The sequence below is a fragment of the Tamandua tetradactyla genome, chromosome 1 (assembly GCF_023851605.1).
Source record: "Tamandua tetradactyla isolate mTamTet1 chromosome 1, mTamTet1.pri, whole genome shotgun sequence".
Lineage (NCBI taxonomy): Eukaryota > Metazoa > Chordata > Mammalia > Pilosa > Myrmecophagidae > Tamandua > Tamandua tetradactyla.
The window spans coordinates 177,992,295-178,006,327 of NC_135327.1; positions in this window are offsets into that span (position 1 = coordinate 177,992,295).

The following is a 14,033-nucleotide window of genomic DNA, read 5'->3' on the forward strand; positions in this document are numbered from 1 at the left end:
GACTCTGTAAGAACCCAGGGCCCAGGGCCTTGCTCCCTCCGCCATTTTTGAGAGCACATCACTGCATATCAGTTGCCTACTTGACTGGGGACAGATGCTAAATGTCAAAGAATGCAAAACACTCCCTTCCCCTAATAACCAAATCTCATGACAGTCTGCTTGAAACTCCATTGTAACAAAATCTTATGAAACTGTTAAAATTTATAAGCCTTTCCCTGGGCATATTCTAAATCTTTCTTGAACTCTTGGATTTGGGCAGAGTGCAGACTTTTCATCTCCTAACTGGCCACCATTGGGGAAGATCTTCCTTGTGTACGTAAGTCCCTAATCAGACTCATGGATAATCTTCTGTCTAGCTTGTGCTTTGGTCTCAGGGCTGTGCTGGGCTGGAACAGACTTGCAGGAATAAGCCTGGCCCTGGCATTGTGGGATCAATGATGCCTACCTAACATAAATAGGAGAAAGAAATGTAACAAAATGAGGCATCAGTGGTTAAGAGATTTCAAATCAAATGGAGAGGCTATTCTGGAGCTATTCTTGTGCAAGCTTCAGCTAGATATTGTAATTGCTATGGTATGCCAAGCCCCAACTAAAGGTATTCCTGAAATCCGTGAAGGATACCCATGGTTCTATCTGAAGCTCTATAAAAGTTTCACTCACTAAGTTTATTTTTTAGAAAAAACTTCCAGATTGTTCCTATGCCAGATAAGCTCTGAAAGCCAGAGGCACCAGTCTCTCCAAGAACATCAACTTGTTGCATTCCCCTACCTCATGTTAACACCTTTCAACATGAAGAAGTTAGAATGGTTATTGCTCAAATATCTCTGACGATTGGGAGAAGGGTCAAATGAGGAGACGTTATAACAGAAAAGATAGGATTTAACAAATGATCATGACTACTGAATCACGATATTGATATTTCTTGTGAGTCTCTAGTGTATTAGAACAGCTATAAGGATATACGTGAAGTTGTGGAACTGTAACCCATACTATACTTTAAAACTTGCTATATACCAACCTGTTAAACTGTACTATGAAATTTTCTGCACATATATATATATATATATATATATATATGCTTCATAATAAAAAACGTTCTTAAAAAGTTACATAAAAAGGGAAATGCTTGCATATGTTACTAGAATAATTTTTTTTAAATCCATGAAATTGCACAATACAATGAACTGTAAGTTAAACCATAGTCTATAGTTAATAGCATAATTATAAAAATGTGCATTCATCATTTGTAATAAATATACCAAGCCATTACAGGGTGGTATATGGGGATATCATATTTTATGTATGATATTTCTATAAACCTACAACTTCTCTAATAAAGAAATTCAAAAGTATAGGCATTCCAGCCAATCCTAAAGAGCACCTAGAGCAATATATTTCTACAAGGGTTCCATGCCCTAGCATAACTTTCCAGAAACCTACAACCTCCAGATGGGTCCCTGGTCCAGATAAGGCCTGAAACCTAGAGGGGTGTGGGGTGGGGGAGAGAGTCACAAAAGTAAGAAGCTGAAAGCAACAAAACCTGAAAAAGAAGGGAGAGACTGGCAGATGTCGCCATATGTCTTGCCATGTGACAGGGGACCCAAGTTCACTGGCACCCAGACTTTGGGAAGAAAGCATTGCCTTGATGATGCCTTGAATTGGACATTTTCCACTGACCCTAACTATAAGTAAACAAATCCCCACTGTTAAAGCTGAACCATTTCATGGTATATTGCTGTAAGCAGCTGTTCTAGTTTGCTAGCTGCTGGAATGCAATATACCAGAAACAGAATGGCTTTTAAAAGGGGGAAAAAATAATAAAAAAATAATAATAATAAAAAAATAAAATAAAAAAGGGGGGGGGGGGAATTTACTAAGTTGCTAGTTAACAGTTCTAAGGCCAAGAAAAGGTCCCAGTTAAAACAAGTCTATAAAGATGTTCAATCAAAGGCATCCAGAGAAAGATACCTTGATTTAAGAAGGCCAATGAAGTTCAGGGTTTCTCTCTCAAGTGGAAGAGCGCATGGCGAACACAGAGTTTCTCTCTCTTCTGGAAAGGTACATGGTGAACACAGTCAGGGTTCCTCTCTCATCTGGAAGGGCACATGGCAAACACAGCATCATCTGCTAGCTTCTTCTCCTGGCTTCCTGTTTCATGAAGCTCCCCGGGAGGCATTTTCCTTCTTCATCTCCAAAGGTCACTGGATATTCTCAGTGATATCCTTTGGGATATTTTATAATAAAAGCACTCCTTAGGTTTTCTGCAGTACTGGAAGAGTGTTCTCCCTCAGTATTAGTTCTCTTAACTCTGGCCAGTTTCTCTGAGTCTGTCTAAATAACCGCAGTGTCCAGGCTTTTGACTCTTCTTTCAGCTTTTATATTAAGACAGATTCAGGTCACCCTGTGCTCTGAGGTTGCCTTTTCATGCTGAGTGGGATGCCAACTAATAGGCAGTGCAGTGCTTACATATCCCTGTAGGAGGTGGTTGCAAGGGAAGGACTAGTGCTGAATTTGGAGTCACTGCTGAGGTGAACACACACCCCTGACAACACATATGAGTCTCACTCTGTGCAAGGGAGTCATGCCATAGGCTGTGCTCCTCAAATTTCCTGCACAGTCTTCATCCCAGTAACTCTGGAGCCCTCCGAGGAGGCTTCCATGGAACAGTATCTACGTCTGTCATCAGCAGTGCCATCATCTTGGCTGTCTCCATCGTCTTTGCTGTGTGCTTCCTTCAAGAGAAGGTGCCAAGGAACAATTCTACAGCTGCTTACTCGGTGTAAGTGTTCCAGACCAGTGAGGCTGAAAGTCCCAAATGCTAGACACACTGAGCATGTACCAGCTCGTGGTGGCTGGATGGGACCCAGATGAGGCAGAAGAACTGAACTAACAGCATTCCTTCTTGGGAGTACTCATGCCCACCTCCAAGCTTGTCATGTTTATAGAGAATGATGTGGGCTGACAGGAAAAGACTAAAGCTGGGGAAGTTCTGGCTGTAGGAAACAGCTGCAAGCAGAGAGCTCAGAGAGCCTCCTCCAACTCTAATCTTACCAGTGAAGTCAAATGGGGTCACTGTGTGGTAAGCAGCATGTGAAAACTAAAATCCATGACTGGGCTCCCAGCCAGCATTCTTTTGACTGATCTAGATCATTCCTTCCCTTTTCCCTACTTGGAGGAAGGGAGTAGTGTTTTCTGATACATCCTCTTGCTGCCTGCTGGAGCCTTACATGACAGGGAATAAGGGTAGCAGTGACACCCAGTGGAGAAATAGACACTAGCTCCCTTCTACCTATCTACTTAGACACAGGAATTGGTCTTCCCCCCACCTTTTTGGGGGGTGCATGTTCCAGGAATCGAACCCGGGTCTCCCACATAGATGGTGGGCATTCTAACAACTGAACTACCCATGCACCCATGTCTGGCCCCCCTCCCCTTTTTTTTACAGAGGAAAGGGTGCAGGTTTTTTTTTATTTTTTTTTAAATACCAAAAAACACGAAGCAAATGCAAACAGTCCTATTTTGATCATTCCATTCTACATATAATATCATCACATAGTTGCATATTCATCATCATAATCATTTCTTGGAACATTTGGATCTATTCAGAAAAAGAAATAAAATGAAAACAGAAAAAAATTCAGACATACCATACCCTTTACCCCTCCCTTTCATTGATCACTAGCATTTCAAACTAAATTTACTTTAACATTTGTTCCCCCTATTATTTATTTTTATTCCATATGTTCTACTCGTCTGCTGACAAGGTAGATAAAAGGAGCATCAGACACAAGGTTTTCACAATCACACAGTCACATCGTGAAACCCATATCATTATTCAATCATCCTCAAGAAACATGGCTACTGGAACACAGCTCTACATTTTCATGCAGTTCCCTCCAGCCTCTCCATTACATCTTGAATAACAAGGTGATATCTACTTAATGCGTAAGAATAACTTCCATGATAACCTCTCAACTGTGTTTGGAATCTCTCAGCCATTGACACTTTGTCTCATTTCACTCTTCCCCCTTTTGGTTGAGAAGTTTTTCTCAATCCCTTGATGCTGAGTCTCAGCTCATTCTAGGGGTTTTCTCAATCCCTTGATGCTGAGTCTCAGCTCATTCTAGGATTTCTGTTCCATGTTGCCAGGAAGGTCTGCACCCCTTGGAGTCATGTCCCACGTAGACAAGGGGAGGGTGGTGAGTTTGCTTGTGTTGGCTGGAGAGAGAGGCCACATCTGAGCAACAAAAGAGGCTCTCTTGGGGGTGACTCTTTGGCCTAATTATAAGTAGGCTTGACCTATCCTTTGTGGGGTTAAGTTTCATATGAACAAACTCCAAGACTGGGGGCTCAGCCTATAGTCTGGCCCTTTTTTAAGCCAGAATTCTGAAGACATCCCATCTTTCTGTCCCTAAGCTTGAGTCCTGTCCATGGTGCTGAGCATCCCAGGGTGGGAGAAAGGGCAGACTGTGCTGGAGGGAAATGCAAGGGACTGACAACTGACATCTACTATTTAGGGTCCTCAAAGCCACAGCTCACATGATTGCCAACCACACATAACTTTATAACTTTCCAAGCCTCTAAGAATGTTTCCCTTAGTCAAGACCTAAATATTGACCTTTATTAAAGGATCTGTTCCAAGTGTATCCTCCAAGGAGAGGGAGCAAGGAGAGAAAGGATATTGTTTTCAAGCTACAAAGCCTTATCAATTTACATCAGAAACCTAAAAGAGAACTTTAGCTTTGGGGCTAAGTTCAAGCATGCCTATTAAGTTGGCATTCCTTCATTCTTTTGCATACTTCCTCCCTTTCTTCCAGCTAGCCAGTCAGCCATTTATCCCTCCAAAGTATTATAATTACTCTTCTGACTATGTAACTGACTGTCAGTTAATTTTGCCAGTTGCTAGGTATATCATGGTGAGCAAGAACAGACATACATGGTCCTTCCCTTCATGGAACTCATAGTCTATTGGGGAATAAAGACATTAATCAAATAACTCTACAGATATATAAATTATTTCAGTTGTGATAAGAGCTATGGAGAAGAAGTGAATGGTGCTATGACATTTTATTATAAGATCTGATGAAGCCTAGCTGGGTGGAACTCACCCTGGGCACTGATTGGCTCTGGGAAGAGTAGAAATGAAATGGGGAAGAGCTGGAAAACCTCTACATTCACCTCCCCAGCTCTGCCATATTGGTAATGAAGGAGGAGGTTCACTCATGTACTGAAATTCACTCTCTTGGAAGGTAGGAGAGCAGAGGCTTGCAGGCCCTTGATGTACATGCTGTGCTGGAGGGTTCCCCCATAGGTTGCCATTCTCAGGAGCCCCATGGAGCCTAGTGCCTCTCCCAGACCAACCCTCTATCTCTCTTCACTCCAGGTACTACCCAGGGATCGGCCCCACACAGGAATAAGAGTCTACTTGTCTGACCTGGTGCTGCTGGGATTCATGGACAAGGGGCCCAGGGATCATGTAGCCACCTTCCTGCTCCACTCTGCTCCCTTTATTCCATCACCCTCACTGGTTCTGATAACTGGGACTTCCAGAGGTAATGCTCTCAGGATTGACTACTCCCTGTTCTCCAGGGCCCCAAAACATTGAGCATCCCTGTTCGGGGCGGTGTCGGTCATGCAGAGGTTAAGGAGCTCCTGTGCTCTTCCTGTGGTTCCCTGGGTGAGGCAGAGGTGACCTAGTACATGCTGATCTCAGAGGGACGCAGCCCCTGTGGGTTCTGTGGGGTACTGTCACTCTCTCCCTGAAATGGGTTCTCCCTTCTCCATGTTCTCATGAGGGGCCCAAACTTGATCTTTTCTATCATGGACTAGAAAGTTCCAGCTGCCTAACTGGGTTTCAGCCTACAAGCTCATCCCCTATAAACTGCCTTCCTTCTGTCATCATAAAGATTTTTCCAATACACTATACCCTGTTTCTTAAGGAAGCTGGACTTAAGGAAGAGAATTTCAGAAAAGCTGAGTTCACTACAAGGATTAATGAGGAATTGTCCTCTTTAAAAAGAGGACAGGCTATCTGCTGTTAAAGAGGAGTAATTTGGAGATAGGCTACTCTCAGGACTGCTCAACCACAGTATTTGTAAGCTAGGGCATGGGTATAAAGGGAAGCCTACACACCATGTATCTATGTATTGAAAAGTTATAAATCAAACTAGCAAACTGTTACATAAATATGTTCTATCATCAGTCTGTGACAAATGAACCTTCATAACAATATTGTTGCCTGTTTGAATTTAGAATTCTCTGAATTCTTGGAGTCTGTGCTCAAATGAGGTAGCACAGTGAGAACAGGCTTTGGCTTACAACCCTCTCCCTTCTTTCTGCATCTTTGACTCCATCCCACACGATAAGAGGCTATGTATGCATGCACGTGGACGTCCCAGTCTGCACATCCAAGCTCTGTCTACACACATACACACACACACAAATACATGCAACATCTGCCCTTGGCATACTCCTCAGGCCTAGAGGTACAAACTTTGGGGAGAGACCTGTCCAGGCTCTGGAATTCCAGGATCTTTGAATGGGAGTGTGATCTAAAGGGGGAAGTGGACTGCTGGTTGGCATAGCATCTTGCCTCCACATACTCCTTGCACTATGGTGAGGGGGCCCAGCCAGAGGAGAGTCAAAGAGGGCCCCTCAAGCCAGGTCTCAGGGTGTTACTGGGCAGGGGCAACATGATCCCTCATTCTCTACTCTTCTGACAAGTAATCCACAGGTGGGTCTCTGAACCTCATTTTCCCCTGTCCAAGTTCCCCCTCTTGGCCCTGTTTTCCAGCACTATATCACACAGACCCAATCTAGAAAAAGAAGGCACAATCATATTAGATCATTTACAAAGCTGGAGATGGGACATAGGGGAACTATAATGGACATGTAGTAACCCAGGGCTAGTAATAGTGAAGGAACTACTACCACCCTTAGGCCCAAGGACAAGGGGAGAGCAGGGGTCTTGGATCCTGAGAAAAGAATTCTATGGAGAAGGATGACTTGAGAAGTGTGGTCACCTTAGAGCTACCGCCAATCTGAGATACCTCACATGCAGGGCAGGAGACTAGAGATCATGGCCTCACTCTCCTCTCTCCCCCTTATTTCCTGCTGGTGCTCCCCATTGGCCAAGCTCGATTGAGGTCAGTAGGCTTGGGAACCTGTTCACACAGACCATATAGATCAGCCCCTGTGGCAGAGACAAGGAAGGAAAAGGGTGAAGTGTGGATCTGGGGGTGCAAATGAAGGACACCCAGCACAGGTACCAACTAATGACTCAGATAAAAACAATCAGGAAAAAAAGATGAAAGGTAAGCATTTATAAACATAGTTTGCTCTCATAAGCAATTAAAACTGAAGTCTTGATAATAATGTACAGGTTCAATATTATGCTTCATGGTGACTGGGCATAGCCGGCATGCAGCTCAGGTAGATAATGCCATAAGAATGCTCCCCACCTCTGAGAGGTGAAGAGTCTGCCCAAAGATACCCAGCCAAGTGTAACACTGAGACTAGAACCCAGGTGATTGCCTCATAGCTCATGACTTTTCCCACATCCCATACCTCTCCAGAACTGACAAATGAAGCCTACAAACAGGATAGCTAGAAGGGGGGAAAAATGAAACAAGGGTGTTCTAGTTTGCTAGCTGCCGGAATGCAACACACCAGAGATGGATTGGCTTTTAATAAAAGGGGATTTATTTTGTTGGTTCTTCAGAGAAAAGGCAGCTAACTTTCCACTGAAGTTCTTTCTTACGTGGAAGGCACAGGATGGTCTCTGCTGGTCTTCTCTCCAGGCCCCTGGGTTCCAACAACTTTCCCGGGGGTGACTTCTTTCTGCATCTCCAAAGGCCTGGGCTGAGCTGCGAGTGCTGAGATGAGGAATGCCGAGCTGCTTAGTCTGTGCTATGTTGCGCTCTCTCATTTAAGCACAAGCCAATTAAGTCAAACGTCACTCATTGCAGCAGACACGCCTCCTAGCTGACTGCAGATGTAATTAGGAACAAATGAGGTTCATGTGCCATTGGCTTATGTCCGCAGCAACAAAACTAGGTATGCTCACCTGGCCAAGTTGACAACTGAATCTAACTAACACAAAGGGTTTACGCATCTTGGGTATGAAGAGACAGCTGGACATCTGAGTGGAAATTGCTAACCAGCAGCTAAATATGGAGGTCTACATATAGCGCATAGGAAAATGTATCATGCGCTCCTTACCCTGAGCACTAGGCCAGATGTGGGAGATGTCTATTCCTCTCCCCAAAGAAGCTGGCTTAGGGACCAACTGTTCACATGAAGTGTAGGCAACCAAATTCTAGGAAGGAGTTTCTCCTACCCTGACAACTGCTCTATATGCTCTTTGCCTTCCTTCTACCATCAGCCCACTTAAAAGACTACTACACTTTGCTTAGTTCATCCAAAATCTAATGGTGGCCAGTATATACCTATGAGGACCAGATTCAAAATTAAATATCATGAAACTTAGCAGGGCAATAATGAGAAAATGTAAAGGCATGATGAAAACCAGATGGTATATGGGATACTTAAATGTAAATCCTACACAGTTGTCCATTGAAATGTCATCTGAGAGTATCCGTATCAGGAGGAAATTAATTTTTCTGTATATCTGTATTTCTGTATGAAGTGTACTTCAGGGAGCCATTCCCTCAGTCTGTGACTTAGCTCAGCCCATGAACAAACACTCACTAGGGTCATCTAGCACAGTATTGATCTGAATGGGAAATGTGCCAAGTTCTCATCATTACTAGCAGATTTCGTAGTTAACGTACTCATACTGTCACTGAGAGTGAAGCCCTACCTCTACTATGTTTAGGGGCTAGTACTAGGAACCTACCTGTCCCGGAGCCAGTCTTTCCTCATATGTGAGCTAAATGTGAGGCTCATTGATCAGCATAGATTAGAAACACTGCCAACGCTAGCTTCCATGAGACTCTCATCTCCTTTTCATGGGTCTCTTTGCCTGCATATCCTCTTCCCACCTCCTCTACCCCAGAATTTCCAGATCAGCTCCTGGCCTTAACTGACCCATTAGCCAACACCATGGCCCTAAGAAGGCAGCTAGGAGAAAAGCTTAGTAGATTGGGATATGAAGCCAGAAACCAGATAAGCCGTGAAGCCTCTGAGCTTATAAGAAAAGAATTAAGTGACTTGGTTGGTTAGCATCCTATGCCTGGAAGTTGTAAAGTGAGACCCACCATAGATTAGCTAGTTTTTCCATATTCCCCAGTTATATACAGCACCCCTGGCTGCAGCAAGTCATCTGGCAAGTGGGTACCACAGTCACAAAGGGAACCAAGTAAGAATGTATTAGAACTGGGCTGAGACTCAGAGTTAGAGCACTGAAGCTATGAAAATCAGCATTACCCCATATGGAACTGTTTAAAAAGTTGAAAAAGTGATCAGACTTCAACTAGAGATAGGAATGAAGTTGATCTGGATAGGATTAAGGTAAATCAGAAAACTGGGTAAAGGATGATATGGTCCATATTTTAAAACTTCAACTTCTGTGTGAGACCAAAGGAAGACATGTTTATTGGTGCAAAATTTATATTTTCGGTAGCATATTTTCTAATTTAAGTGGTATGGTTAGTTTATTCAAACACCACAATTGGATGGAACGTGGAATAGGGTGTGAGAGCTTGTTGGTTTATACAGTTAGTGTGATGCCCCAATATATCCCAGAGTGACTTGGGCAGAGAATAAAAAAAGTATTTGCAAAGTTCTCTTGGGAGACTGGGGAGAAATGGGGAAATATTAAACTTCCCCATCTGGGGGACTTCCTGATATTCTTGCAAGCAGTGGGACAACCAATTTAATAGGCTGAGCCCTCAATCTTGGGGTTTGCCCTTATGAAACTTATCCCTGCAAAGGAGAAGCTAAGCCTACTTATAATTATGCCTAATAATCACCCCCAGAGAACCTCTTTTGTTCACAGATGTGTCCTCTCTCTAAGCCAGCTTGGCAGGTGAACTCACTGCCCTCTTCCCTACATGGGACATGACTTCCAGGGTTGTAAATCTTCCTGGCAACATGGGACAGGACCCTTGGGATGAGCCGGGACCTGGCATCATGGAATTGAGAAGCCCTTCTTGGTCAAAAGGGGAATGAGAGAAATGAGACAAAATAAAGTTTCAGTGGCTGAGAGATTTCAGAATTGAGAGGTTATGCTGGAGATTATTCTTATGCATCATATAGATATTTCCCTTTAGTTTATGGTGTATTGTAGTGGCTGGAAGGAAATACCTGAAACTGTTGAACTGTGTTCCAGTAGCCTTGATTCTTGAAGATGACTGCATAACTACATAGCTTTTACAGTGTGACCATGTGTTTGTGAAAACCTTGTATCTGATCCTTCTTTTATCGAGGGAATGGACAGATGAGTAAAAAAACTAAGGACAAAAATAAAATAAATAGCAAATGGGTGTGTGGGGGGGTATTGTTCTAGTTTGCAAGCTGCCAGAAGGTGTTATACCAAAATGGAATGACTTTTTTAAAAAAGGGGAATTTATTAAGTTGCAAGTTTATAGTTCTAAGGTCATGAAAATGTCCAAATTAATGCATTGAGGGAAAGATACCTTAATTCCAATGAAAGGGCTGAAGAAGTTCGGGGTTTCTCTTTCAGCTGCAAAGGCACATGGCGATATCTGCTAGCTTTCTCTCCAGGCTTCTTCAACGGCTTGCTAGGGTCTCTGTCCTTTCTGTTGGCTCTAAAGCTTTTTCCAAAATGGTTCCCTTTTAAAGGGCTCCAGTAAGCAACTCCACCTTAAGGAGGCACATCTCCATGGAAACCAACTACTCAAAAGTTACTACCCACAATTGGGTGTGTCATATCTCCATGAAACAACCAAAAAGTTTCCACCCAGCAATATTGAAGGAGGGTTAAAGGCTTTTCTGGGGTTATGTAATAGCTTCAAACTGGCACAGGGGAGATAAGGAGTAATGTAAATTGGGTAGATTGAAATACTAGTGGTCAATGAAAAGGAGGGGTAAGGGGTACAGAATGTTTGAATTTTTTCTTTTTTTTTTCTGAAGTGATGCAAATGTTCTAAAAATGATCATGGTGATGATACACTACTATGTGATGACAGTGTGAGCCATTGATTGGTATACTTTGGATGGCTGTATGTATGTAAAGATTTCACAATAAGATATATATATAAAGAATGTGTTAGAACTGGGAAGAATTTTTTAAATCACTTAATCCAAATCCCTGATTTTATGGATGAGGAGACTCAGATCCATAAAAGCAAAATGACTTATGACTCATTCAGGAGCACGGAGCTGGTTAGAGACTAAATGGAACTTCAGTCCAGGTTTCCAATATTCAGTTTATCGCATGCCACATGAACACTGGATAAACAAAGTTTATGTCCTGATTGAGGGTCAAGAAAATCACCCTTTTATTCAAAGAGGAGAGCATCGTTAGTGTTATTCAAGGGATTTTCTAAAAACGCAAAGAGAGCTTACCACTGAAATCTAACCTATTTTTTAAACATTTTTAAATATCATTAAATGTAATACACATACAAAGAAAAGAAAAAAAGCAATGATTTTCAAAGTACACTTCAACAAGTAGACACTGAACAGATTTCAGATTTTGTTATGGGTTACCATTCCACCTTTTCAGATTTTTCCTTTAGCTATTCCAAAACACTGGAGGCTAGAAGAAATATTTTTTTTTCTTTTTTGTGAAAAATAACATATGTGTATATATGCAATAAATTTCAAAGCACATTACAACAATTAGTTGTAGCACAGATTTCAGAGTTTGGTATACGTTACAATTCCACAATTTGACATTTTTACTTCTAGTTGCTCTAAGATACTGGAGACTAAAATAAAATACATATCAATATAATGATTCAGCAATCATACTCATTTGTGAAGCCCTACCTTCTTTGTATAACTCCACCAACACCTTTGATCTTTCTTCCATGTTTAGGGGCATTTGGGCTAAGCCCGTTCTTACTTCTCCATGTTGGAAGGGACTGTCAATAATATGGGATGGGGAATGGAACTATTTGATGTTCTGGAAAGGCTGGCCCCTCTGCCTTTCAGGATGCATTGTTGAGCCCATGGTGCTAGGGCCAAACTCATCCCTGAGAGTCATCTCCCACACAGCCAAGGAGACTCTCACCCCTGGATGCTCATATCCCACATAAGGGGGAGGGCAATGATTTTACTTACAAAGTTGGACTTAAAAAGAGAGAGGCCACATCTGAGCAACAATCTGACCTATTTTTACAATATCATGTATAATTGCAAAAGAGGACTCAGCTTGGTATTCTATCTATCTTTAATTCAAGAACTCTCATTTGTTGGGCAGATAATTAAAAAGCATTGACAAAGTCCCTTGGGAGAATGGAGAAAAAATGTAGAATTACTAAACTTCCCCACCTGGGAAATTCCTGATGCTCTCTCAAACATTAGGGACTCCCAAGTTATTAGGTCACGCCCTCGATCTTCAGTCTTATTCTTATGAAATTTATTTCTGTAACAGAGGAAGCTAAACCTACCTATAATTATGCCTAAGAGTCACTTCCTCTTTTGTTGCTCAGATGTGCCTCCCTCTCCCTAAGCCCAATTCTGCAAGTAAAATCATTACCATTCTCCCTATGTGGGACATGACTCCCAGGGATGAGTTTGGCCCTGGCATCATGGGATCAACAACATCTACCTGACCAAAAGAGGAGAAAGAAATGTAACAAAATGAGATATCAGTGGCTAAGAAATTTCAAAAAGAGTTGAGAGGCTACTCCTATGCAAGCATCAGCTAGATATTGCAAATTGCCATACTATGCCAAGCCCCAACCAATAATATTCCTGAAAACCATAAAGAATATTCAGTGTTCTATCTGAGACTCTATAAAAGTTTCACTCACTAAGTTTATTTTTCAGAAACTTAAAACTTCCAGGTTGTTCCTATGCCTAGATAAGCCCTGAAAGCCAGAGGCACCAGTCTCTCCAAGAACATCAACTAGTTGCATCCCCCTACTTTACAATGTTGATATCCTTTTCAACATGAAGAAGTTAGAATGGTTATTGCCCTACTATCCCTGAAGTTTGGAAGAAGGATCAAATGAAAGGGAGGAGTTGTAACAGAGAAAATATGATTTAACAAGTAATTGTGACTACTGAAACACTATATTGATATTCCTTGTTAGTCTTTAGTGTATGAGAACAGCTAGAAGAAAATACCTAAAATTGTGAAACTGTAACCCATACTATACTTTGCTTCTTTAACTACCTGTTAAACTCTAATCTGAAATTTTCTGCATATATATTTCACAATTAAAAATGTTAAAAAAAAAAAAAAAGAACCTCTCATTTAGACTTCCAAATTTACAAATACACTAACTCCCCTCAGTCTTTATCCTAATTGGCCTCCAATGGCACTTGACATATTTGACCACTACATTATTTTTTCTCTTGGTTTCCATGAGCCATTTTTTTCTGGTTCTTATTTACTATTTATTTCTTCTCAGTTTCACTGTTGATGTTCTCTAAGATCCCACTCATGGCTCTTTCCTTTCCTTACTCATACTTTCACTCTTCTCTAAGAGATCTCAGTACCCTAGTACCCACTCCTAAAGTTTTATCTGTTTCCTGAGCTCTAGTTATATGTATGTATATAAGTACACACACACACACACAGGTATATTGTGCCTCACTAACTGTATTTCAATGGGCCTAACCCCCCCAAAATCAAACTCACTATTCTCTCCTTCCTAAACCAATATGCACACAGTTTTCCAAATAAAAAATCTCAGTAACCTCTATTCCATTCTTTTTCTGGAATGGACACAAGTCCTGCCAATTATCTATCAGAAATGACTCTTATATTTACTCTTTTCTTCTCCAATCCCATTGTCATAATTCAGACATATGTCTTCTCTCACCAGGACTACCACAATAGCTTTGAGTTTCATTAATTCTAGTTTTTCTTCTCCAATTCTTTTTTTTTTTAACTGAGAAATCTTCAACCACATACAGTCCAGACACAGTATACA